Source organism: Triturus cristatus, chromosome 4_2 (genome assembly GCF_964204655.1).
Source record: "Triturus cristatus chromosome 4_2, aTriCri1.1, whole genome shotgun sequence".
NCBI classification, from domain to species: Eukaryota; Metazoa; Chordata; class Amphibia; order Caudata; family Salamandridae; genus Triturus; species Triturus cristatus.
In genome coordinates this window covers 40,362,681-40,374,053 of record NC_140586.1, presented here as the reverse complement: position 1 = coordinate 40,374,053, position 11,373 = coordinate 40,362,681, and the positions used below count along the sequence as shown (strand labels likewise).

General features: G+C 47.0%; 1 protein-coding gene across 2 annotated transcripts in view; it reads left to right on the top strand.

Annotated features, from left to right (window-relative positions):
* Positions 1–7,526: 7,526 nt before the first annotated feature.
* Positions 7,527–11,373, top strand: part of LOC146832901 (breast cancer anti-estrogen resistance protein 3 homolog) — a 169,768-nt gene continuing 165,921 nt past the window's right edge. Inside the window, exon 1 of one of the 2 annotated variants that reach the window (XM_085600344.1) lies at positions 7,527–7,582. The gene's annotated coding sequence lies outside the window, so the exon portion shown is untranslated. Of the gene's footprint in view, positions 7,583–7,976; positions 7,999–11,373 lie in introns of those variants that run through there. The other variant, XM_085600347.1, reaches the window with a different exon arrangement.

The window sequence follows — 11,373 nt, the reverse complement described above, 5'->3', positions numbered from 1 at the left end:
TTAGAGTTATTTGTCTAGAGTGCTTTCTGCCTTTAACATGGCTTTGCAGCACTGAGTATTATACCCTCCAACCTTGGTTTCTAGACACCACTGCAGACCAAAGTGAAATTTGACTTTTGAAGCTGTACCGCAAGTAGGTCATTCATGGATCTTTACTGTTTCAAAAGAGTGATTTCATCATTTACATGTCATTGTGTTACACTGCCGGGTAGAGGGAGCTGGAGGTATTATCACATAATTTGGGTGCCATCTGGGTTAGCTGGCACACACTTTGCCCCGCATGTATCATGTCAGTGAGAACACTGGAGGTAGTGGTAAGGTTACCAGAGGGCTCCATATCACCAACGACGTGGTGCACCAGACCTAGTGTGCTTAGTTTTGCATTCTGGGAGTTGTAGTCCTGTAACACTTCAGTTGATCCAATTGAACTTGGACACCTGAAAACTATGATTTGTTAAAGAGAAGCCCACGACATTTTTCATTGTTGGTGGCATGGAAACATCTGTCTACCTTAGCTTTGGGGCGCTGTTGGGGAACTTAGATAGTTAGGTACTGGTTTAGCCGTACTGGGCTGAAAGTGGGTTAGGAGTTCTAATGTGATCTGTTATAGATTTGTGTGGTTGGTGTGTTAAAGTGAGTGCATTGGTGAGCATAGAAATACCCACGTACATAGCATATCTATGTCTAAAATATTTGCCATGATATGGAATATATATACTACTTTGGACCTATGTGTAGTGGTCTGCTTAATGTGTTAAATGCTATGCATGATGTTTCTTAGTAGTTAGTATTGCTGTGAGCACAGTGACGCTCAATTATACACTACAGCATAACTGCATTATTCGTGTGTATGTGTAATATTCTGTGTAATAAGTTCTGTGTGGTGTTTTGTGTTCTTGTGTTCTTGTTTCTCAGTGTTTCATGCTATTGTGAACATAGTCCTATGCATCAATGTGACATGTCCTTGCTTTGGTTGATGCACATGTGTGTTCTGCCCAAAGTGTTCCATTGGTGCTAGATAATTCACTGGGAGCTGTACACTATTACCATATGACATTACATTGTTTGCAATAAAAGTTGAGCACTGGCCGAAAGAAAACTGCAAGAAATGTACTAGTGATATCAAGATTTTAGGAATTAGGCCTTCTGTTGATGAATTAAATAATAGACTTATTTAATTTAATATCAGTTTATTTACAAACTGCATTACAACTGAAAACGTCATTGCTTTTGCAAAATGTTCAGCTGATTTGTTATTTTAGGAATCATTTAAATATATTTTGACTATTAATTTGTGTCAGAGTTATTGCACAAGAATATGGCCTTTCAATTTAGATGGTTTAAAAGACTCTCTGCATGTCTTCTTTGTATACTGTAGGCCAAAGGAATTCAAGATAAACCACACATCCCTAGCAGAACGTCAGATATTGTCTTGCGGTGTAGGGCAGGTTCACACCCCATTCCCTACAGACATCAGACAAGCTTGATCATTGAAAATTAACTATATCCAGCCCCACTCTCTTCTGCAGGCACAAGATAGTATAGCTCACAAAGCACCAGGGTTCCTCTTCTCACTAGCCCTAGTCGCCGCCTGTGTTTTTCTGCAGAATTCTCACGTTTTTCCTGCATCAGAATCTTAAAAGTACTTTTTTTGCATTCTGGTACCTGCAGTCCTGTTTATTACATTATAGATTCAAGACTACAAGTACCAGGAAGCAAAGAAAGAGAAAAAGCTGGCCAGATGGAGTTTATCATGCATTGAATTGGGAAACTAGTGTTCTGTGCACAGGGCGAGCCATCCGGGATGCAGAAGGGCCGCCTTCATGCAGCAGCAAGCAATGCCCATACACTAAGGTTTGCTGTCTGGATTCCGCACCGAGTGACATGATGTCTGTTTTTAGGTCGAGCCTAGGCAGCGCATTTGCACTGTATTCGAGACATGCTATATTTAACTCTGTGGGCTTTGAATACACCCAGTGATTTAATTGGTTGTTTCGTCTGCCTTTTGAAATTCCTTTGGTTTCATTGGTGAATAGTTTACATTTGTCCCGTCTTTTGGCTGTTTTTTTCCCACCCTGGAGACTGCCCCTGTTTCATGGTTCAGTTCACTATCGGCCATATTTTTTGCTTCAAGCGCGCTACTTTTTCTTTTCACTCTGTCCTTGCGGCTCACTTGTTTATATTTCAAGCTTTTGAGACAGCTAAAGCTCTCGCCCACTGATTTTTTTCAACGCAGACTGTTTGTTTTTGGAACACGTTCCACTGCCGAGTCACCTAGTCTGCACTTGCATCACATTTGTCACATCATGCGCCTGTCCCTCTGTCCCATTGCTACGGAGCACTGCTGCTCTCCACGGCAGCATTATCTTTCCACCCTTCCATGCCTAAAGCTGAGGGCTCAGGCAAAAAGTGTCTCGCATGCCTGGTAAGAGTTGTGGTATCTGTGGGTGCACTGTGGCATCAGTTGTTGGGCGGTTTTGCGTTGCTGAAGGGAGAGCCAATAAGCTTGCATCATTTGTCTGTGTGCTCTCTTCTCTAGTAGAGGCCCTGAGTTACCCCTCTAGTTTTGTAAGCCCCTTCATCTTGCATTGTTCAACTCAAAATTATTTCACCCCTGTTGTTTGTTTGTCTCCTATTCCCCCCACCGCCCTGTGTGCTCGCCTGCGGTCTGAGGTGCACCTCTATTTGATTTGCTTCCACTCTCCATCTCTTATTGTTTCCAGATGCCGTCCACTGTGCTTGTTCACCGATTCCCCGGGGACCCAGAAAAGATCACATGTTGCTCAAAGAGAATGTACTGAGGGAGCCCTTGGGGGCAGAATTTGATACTCACAGGGCTGTTATTCTTTAGGGTGAAACATTCTTTTAGTGCTGTGCAGATGAAATGTGTTGTCTGTCTGGAGTCTACTTCCGTCTCTGCTGCCCTTCCAAGTGCCCATCCTGCCGGCCTCACCTCAGATCCTCCCTTGGGGCACACGTGTCCCTCGTGGCTTATCTTGGCAGTTCGATGCGCACTTGGCCCTTCACTACAGTGTGCACTCAGTGGCCCTGTATGGACCTCAGGGCATACAGCCTCATAGATCTCCACTGTCCACTTGAACCTGTAGGTCGGCATGCAATATTTGAAAAATGTCCTCTACAGTCTGTTTTCGTTATGCATTGATACCTGGAGGTGGCATATAGCTTCCCTTTCCCCACTGCACCACCCATGCCCTCATGCACATCCTACATTTACCAGGGTACAACATATCCTCCAGGAAAATGTGCTGCATGGCTAAACACTTATAAGGTCCCAAATGAGAGACCTCTTGGCTATGCCAATGCTTGTTTATAGCTGAAGCCGCACCCGGCTGCAGCGCATGTGCTGACATCATATGCAGCCATCCCATCTGCCAGGTGGCTCACTACATCGTTTCCCCTTTTTATTCCTCTACGTAACCTTAGATTGCCATTTCCCTCTGAGCTGGCGGTGAGTCATGCTGTTAACAAAGTCTCTGAGTCGTGTGCTGTCCTGGGGGTGTTTTCTCAGGCAATATCATTCGCTGCTCTGCCCCTGATACACTGAGACAATTTTGAGGTGCTACAGGACCAAGTTGGCTTTGCCGCCGGCAGGCAAGTGTTTCGGTGAGACCTAGGGGTGAAGGATTGGGCATAGTAGGAGTCAGTGCAAGTTGTTCATTGGGGCTGATTGCCGGAAATGACTCATCATCACAGTTCTGTGTCACTTCTGGAAGCTCACCCCTGAAAATGGATTGGGGGGGTTACTTTCTTGAAACAAGGTAATTTCCTTGTCACCATATCCATCCCCTTTTGGGCAGTGATCATGGTTCTTTTCACCTATACCACTGTTCAACTAACTTTTTTGTATGGGGTCCTGAATTTCCATCCTGGGTGCCTGTCTTTTAGGATGATAATGTCTTCTCTCATGATAGTTTTATGCTAGACTTGTAGTCTTCTTTGCTATAAGTCCTCTATTGCTGATTCGCTGTCATGTTGAGTTTCTTGAAGCTCCATCTTGAGACTCCAGAGAAGACATCTTGCTCTCTCCTTCCGAAGAGCACTGAGGCAGGGGTGCATTGATTTATGCTGTGCGGAGTGTTTTGGTAGGTTATCAAGAAGTCATGAAGCTCCCACTAGGGGTCTTCCGTTTGGTCGAGGCCAATCCTTAGCGTCTTAATGAGTTTTTGCATGACTTGCTCTACGTCTTCGTTTGAGTGCCTCCACATGGGGGTTATGCGGTGGTGGCGGATATTGTCAGGGAAACTCCCAAAGTCCACACTCAGGAGTGTCCAGGGGCGTGCACTGGAGGAGCTCAGTGAGAACAGGTGCCAATCACTCCATCTCGCTATTCACCTGGTAGGCCTGGCACTGCAGAATCAGCTCCTCCACTCATGTATCCCTCCCTGGGAACATAGTTTTTCCCTGAGGAAGGCCTTGGTTATTGCCTTCCCTTGATGTCCTTGGTGTGCCAGGGTCACCACTTGATCTTGCATGTTTCTTGGAACCACAATCCTCCAACCTCGTACCACTAGGCTTGCGCTCGTCGTACTGCTGTCCGCTCTGACTCGCCCCTGCTGCTCCATAGACTTTCTTGACCTCTGGTCATACTGGCGTAGCTTTGCCAGGAATGCCACCCATTTTATCTGGCTAATGGCTTTGGCAGCTCTCATTAGGCACTCATCCAGGCTGGTGGGGTTTACAAAGTCTTGGATGGTTAGGGCCCGAGGGCATGCCACTCTTGGAATGAATAGCACATTCTGCTCAGTAACCACTGCCTGAGCTGGGTATCTAGAGAGAAAGTATGTGGGATTCTCAGCAATCGGCAAATACACAGTTTCCAGCTGGTATTGCTGTAGCTGTATTACCCATTTTTCAATCCTCTGTGGAAGATGCTGGGAGGTTCTGAGGAACAGGTTCTATAACGACTTGTGATCAGTCACTACTTACATGTTTCCATATAGGTATAGGTGAGTGTTGAAACCCCCTTTTTGTCCGGGCCTCCCACTCAATCTGTATGTAGCGTGTCTCCACCTCGGTCAACCTTGGGCTGGCAAAAGCTACAGGGGTCCACTGTCCCTTGTACCTCTCCTGAACTGGAACTCCCCCAAAGCCTACTGGGCTGCAGTCGAAAATCAGTTCATTTTCTCTGTGGGTCAAAATAAGCCATGGTGACATAGTGGAGTAGGGCATCCTTGACCTGTGTGTACATTGTCAGCTCTGACTCGCCCTACTCCCACTGGGCGCATGCCTTAATGATTTTCCTCAGTTGCTATTTTAGAGTGGCGAGGTTTGGAATGAAACGCCTGCAATAGATCCCCATTCCGAAGAAACTCCTCACCTCCTTGGCTGAGGTCGGAGCCAGGGGTGTTGCAAATGTCATCCACTCTTCGAGAGCCCATGCTGATGCTCTCCTTAGTTTAGCTTGAGTCCCCACTCATACATTATCTAGCGTCGCTATGAGGTGTTGATAGTGGTCTTCATACAACTTTGAGTATATCAGCACATCATCATTGATGTTAATGACCCCTTTCAGGCCAGACAGGTCTTCTTTTATTGTGTTTTGAAACACTTCCACAGTAGAGAGGATGCCAAAGTTCAGTCCTGTGCACCTTCTTACCCAAAATGTGTTGAAAAAGTTGTGATGTATCGACTTGAGTGGTCGAGAAGCAGCTGGTGATAACCAGAGTTCAGGTCAATCTTTGAAAAGCCCAGGGTGCCTGTGATGTCTGCAATAATGTCATCCATTGTCGGGGCGAAGTGGCGTTCTCGCCTGTTTACACTGTTGTAGAGCTGCATATCAATGCACAGTCCTATTGCTCTTGACTGTTTGGGTTATGGGGCAATCACCATGAGTAACACCAACAGGGTGAGACCATGACACTAAGTTTCTCCAGTCTCTCCAATTGTGCTTCCACCTGCACTTGGGAAGTGGAATGGGATGCACTGATTTCTCAGCGTAATGGGTTTTACCGCCTCGCCAATGTTTAACTGCTGGGGTTCATGAGCCACCAAACACCTTGAATAAGAGCATGATCTCAGTGACTAGCTGTTCCATCTGCTGACTTACAATTTATCGAGCAAACGCTACCAGCCCTAACTCCTCAGTGGTTTGACAGCTGAGTAGGGTGCCACCCCTACAAATGGCAGAAAGAATTTGGCCTTCACTTCTCAATCTTGGTGGTGAAGAGTCTTAAGAAAGATCTCAGCCAGGGGTAGCACAATGGTGTTGCCGTATGCAAAGATTTGAGTCTTGGTGCTCTGCAGTAGAGTTTGCGTGGGGAGTTCTTTATATCATTGAAAGACCCTCACATTGGCAGAGGCACTGGTGTCTATGAGCGATGAGATGTGCCAACCTCCGACCACAATGTAACAGACTGCCTGAGGCCATTTCACTGCTATGTGCTGGTCAGCGTACAAAACGAGAAAGCAGGTTTTGATATCATCCAGGTGTGATGAAAAAGAAAAGGTGTTTTAAAAAGTGCTTGGTTTAAACCAAAAAACGTTATTCACGGTAAAACGAGCACTATTGAAATGGTGATTGGATGTCAGAGTGGTCTAGCCAGATTTAACCAGACTCATCCATAGTGTAAGTGAATAAAATCATTGTCAACATGTTTCTGCCTCGTTTTTGCTGCTTTAGCGAGGCTTTCATCAGGACCAAAGGAAAAGACACACCACGGTGGTATGCACACACTAAGGTGCACCCTAACCTGTGATGTTTGTGAAGAATTGTTTCAAAACTTACAATTCGTAGTCGGGCCTCCCACTTTTCTGAAAGCCATATGTATTTGTAAATAACAGGGAAATTACCCCATGGGTCCGGACAAGGGGCGCGTAGTCAGGCGCGCAACACCCATTGGACTCACAGGGCTTCAGCCCCCCCCCCCCCCCGCCCCCCCCCTCGTGTGTGACAGCCCGGTATGAGAAGCTTCCTGACGCACACACAGCTGCACCCGAGCACTTCACAGGTCTTTAAAAGACCATTTGCATGTCAATGAGGCCTTGCTGTTGTTTCACCCCTTCTAAGAGCCCCTGCAGCTCCACTCTGCCTATGGCTTAAAAGATTCAGACCCCCCCGAAATTTTTCCTTAGCCCCCCCCCCCGAAATTTGGCTCTAGTTGCGCTTCTGCGCGTACTTATAGTCACACTTACTCCAAAGTCCGACGTCCGCAGCTGACCTAATTCTGCCCAGTGACAGGACCCCGACGAAACACCTTTTCTTTTTCAAAGTGATTTCCCTTTTTCTTTCTCTCTTTTCTTACTTTCCATTCACTAATTGTGTTTGCTCTACACTCTTCTGTTGTTTTGACTTAAAATTAAACTTACTCATCATGGATCGGAATAAGAAACAAAAAATGCCAATTAAAATATTTTCCCCGTGTGAACTTTCATACGTTCTGCGGTTAAATCACAAAATACCCTTACCAAATAAGGACTATCATGGACTACAGATCCCATGTTCTCTCTGCTTGACCACAAGGTGTCGCTGCTGCCCCACACATGCTGCGGGTAGGCGACACGGCCCAGAGGAAAAGGAAACAACCCTCTGAACAGCAGCAGCACCCACTGGCCACCACAGAGGGTAAGGACAATAAGCCAAGGGGGTGTGAGTGGGCCGAGTGAAGGGGGCATTGGTGACGTATTAGGATTTAGGAAGAAGAGGGGTAGGACGTGACCGATAAAAGGAAGTCAGGAACGCTATACAGATGTCACTGCAGCACCAAGTCCAACACCTTTATTGAAGGAATAATTGAGGCTTGTTTTATCCGAGGAACTTACATAACGTGATTGTTTTCCACGGTGTGTCTGTCATCAGGCGGTTTGCTGTGATACGTAACGCTTTGCCGGTGTCCTTTGAAAAGCTCTGTCTGTCCGCCTCGCTGCTTGTGGTGGCTGCGACGCGTACCTTGTCTCACTCCCCGCTGGTTCCGGGATTTCCCCGAGGAGGAGGCGGGGTGCTGCCCCTCCTCCAGCCGCAGGGGAGCTAGGCTGGGTGTGGTAAGTAGTGTGCCGGCTGGGCGGTGTAGGAGAACATAGGGTAGTCGAGCCTATAGTGCGTTTGATAACGGGGAGAGGAGGCCTTTCAAAGGCGGCGCGGTATTAACTGTAGAAGAGAATGGGACAGTGTAAAGAACAAAGTGGATAGCATGTGAAGTCGTAAGTCCTTTATTTATTCGTCAACACAGCTCCGAACGTGGAGCGCAAGGTACAACAGCTGCTCTCGGTCCTCAGCTGTCAACTGTCACCAACTGACAACTCAGTCGGTCACAGCTGACGAGGTAGCAGCGGTACGGTGTCCTCGCAGGGACACTCAATTACATGGGACACTACGGTGTCCACAGTAGGACAGTATACATACATAACACATCTTCCCCCCTAAAGAACAGAATGGATAATTAACATAGCATAGCATAACAAAATTCCTAATCACAAATGTAATCGCTAAGTTTAGCGGGAGGTACTATCCTTCTACCACACCTGCTAGTACTGAATGGTTGTGTCTCGTTGGACCTAGGTGTAGGTGGCAAAACCCTGACTACTCTACCCGCGTCCGCGCCAGTGGTGGCGGTGCGAACTATCACATTAGGGGTGTGAGCCTCCGGGTTGAGTGCCTCAGTGTGTGATGCGTGTGGGTCCTGCGTGGTTTCACTGTCGGAGGAGTCAGACAGGGAATTGTGGTGCTTGTTGACATTGTTTTTTCCTACGTCATATAACTCACTGTGCATGTTGGTGGGAACTACTGTGGTGGGCTTGCATACAGAGAGGGCAGAGAGGTGCCACACCTTACCATCACTCAAAAGCGCAGAGTTGCAATACACCTTGTTAACAATCAGGGGTGGGGAGATCCTGTTCTGACCCTTCGCAATGTGACCGCTTCTCTTCACCTTCACAGTGTCCCCGATTGAGAGTTGCACATCTTTACAACCGTGTTTTAGATCGTACATTTTTTTTGTTTTGTTCTGCCCAAGCTCAACTTTCCTTCTTACTTGATCACTACTAGTCCAGTGCACTCTCTTTGAAGCTAAGGTCCAACCCACATTGTCTCTTGAGAGGGGCGTCCTGCCCCGCATGAGTACGAAAGGGCTGTGGCCTGTAGAGTCACAGGGCGTGATTCTGTAGGCCCATAATGTTTTAAGGATCTCTTTTTTCCAGCACAGTCTGTTGTCATTGGACAACTGGATAATGCCTTTTAGAACCCTATTAAAACGTTCCACTGCGCCGTTTCCGGCTGGGTGGTACACCGATGTTGTTTTGTTCGAGATTTGGTTTCTAGAAGTGTAGGCCCTGAATGTGGCGGTCGATCTCAAATCTGGGGAATCGGGTTCGAGTCTCGGCAATGACGCTCAACATTCTGTGATTCTGGGCAAATCACTATAGCTCTCCTTGTGCCTAACAAAATGAATGTGTCCGTCTGCAACGCAGCTGGTGCTCGTGTAAAGCGCCCTGATACCTTCGGGTCAAGTTCGCGCTACAGAAAACCAATAAAACCAGAGGGTTTATAATGGTGGTCTGATAAGGTTTTGGGGTCTCTAAAGGGAAGTTGTTAGTGGTTTATTAATGAGGTATCAAGTGAAAGTCTAATTGAGTACCATAGGGGAGGGGGGGTCTCATAGTATGGCAGCTGACTGGAGAGCATGTGATGATCGATTGACAAGCTTTTAAGGTCGGTTTATAGGGTCGTGTTGGGAAGTGCATGGGAGAGGGGTGTAGCTGAAAGCATGAAGCTCTGGTGCTTCTCACTTATAGCCTGGGTGGCGTGGAATGTCAGATTATCATTAGCAAAAATATTGTCTGATATGACAAAACAGCGTGCTGGGCGGGCGAGGATCGGACGCCACTGCATTCTAAATAATCTGCAGCCTGGGAATCAGACAGGCTGGTTGTTCCAAAATATAGGGCGTTGTCTTTATCCAGACAGGAGAGGATCGCGGCCTGGACTCGGGGTTGGACTGTTGGGCCAGCTTGAAAGGACCAGTGTGTCGGCCACAGTGTTTTTGGCTCCGTTGGGGCCCACAGGATAAAAAAATTAAATCCAAACCCTGGCTTTTTCCGGCTTTCCCATTTGATAGTGCCGGGGTGCCCAACAGTAAGCAAACCAGGGGACATGCCCAGTATTCCTAGAAACGCGGGTGAATATAAATGTAAAAGTACACAAGGTACTTTTGGGATTCATGAGGATGCAATCTTAACCTCGGGAGCCTCAGTGCACCAGACATACTTTGCAAAACTCTGATCTGAACGTCCATTTTTCTGTCAGTAACAGCAAACCAGCTTCATCTCCACCTCTGGTTTTTCCGTATTAGCGCCAAGATTCTCCTTGGAGTGATAGTTGCGCTATATAAAAACGATTTTACATTACATTACATTACAATGCGTGGACAACTAACTACGTGCATGTTTGATAATAGGATGCAATTGACAATGATCACATGTACAACATTAATCATAAGCCCATATGTGCACAGGGGTATAATGTCTGACAATCAATGGGTGAAGAAGGTGATAATCTGTCGATGTTTCAAACCTTAATATTCAGGGCCGGACTGGGAACCAAAACCGGCCCTGGCAAAGTGCTCGGCCGCCCCCCTCCCCCCCTCGCGGGGGGTTGGGGGTGCCGCCGACTTCTTTGCTAGGGCCGGTTTTCGGCCGATTTTGTTACAGGGCCGTTTTTGCAGGTATGCTGCAAAAACGGCCCTGTAACAAAACCGGCCCCCACCCATGCGGCGCACCGGGGGATTGCCCGGTGCTCGCTACGGCCAGTCCGGCCCTGTTAATATTACATTAAACAGGGTTTCTGCAGTACAGAAAGACAGGTGGCAACCTAAGTAGCTTGATGTGTGACGGTGCGTGGGTCGAAACCTCGACACAGTATTCACAGCAGTGAACACTGAGTCGGATCTGGCCATGGAACTGCAAGAGGAGGTCAAGGCTCAATTAGGTCCAAATTAGAGAATGTAGGGTTGAGTAGGTACAACCAGAAGGTTTAGTCCTAGTGAGGTAAAGAAAGGGGTTTAACGTCCCGGAGGTGGGGTATTTTTTGCTTTTGGCCAGATGTCCAGAAATGGGAAGCCCCCAGCCCATTAAGACAGGTACTGAAAGTAAGATTTGTGGATAGAGCAGGGAATAAGAATGTCCTTTCCTAATGGATAATGAATGTAGACAAAGTACAGATCTTAGCAAGACAAAGTCCAGTTTATTGATCCAAGGTAGACCAAAATACAAGATAATGAAGATGCAGCCAACACGTGTTTCATCCCCTGTGTCACGCAGGCCTGGGCCTTTCTAAAGCCGTAAGGTCTCTGTCCATGTCCTATTCCACTCTTATTAAATAGAGATACATTGCGGATTCAAAATACTACCTCCATCATGTAA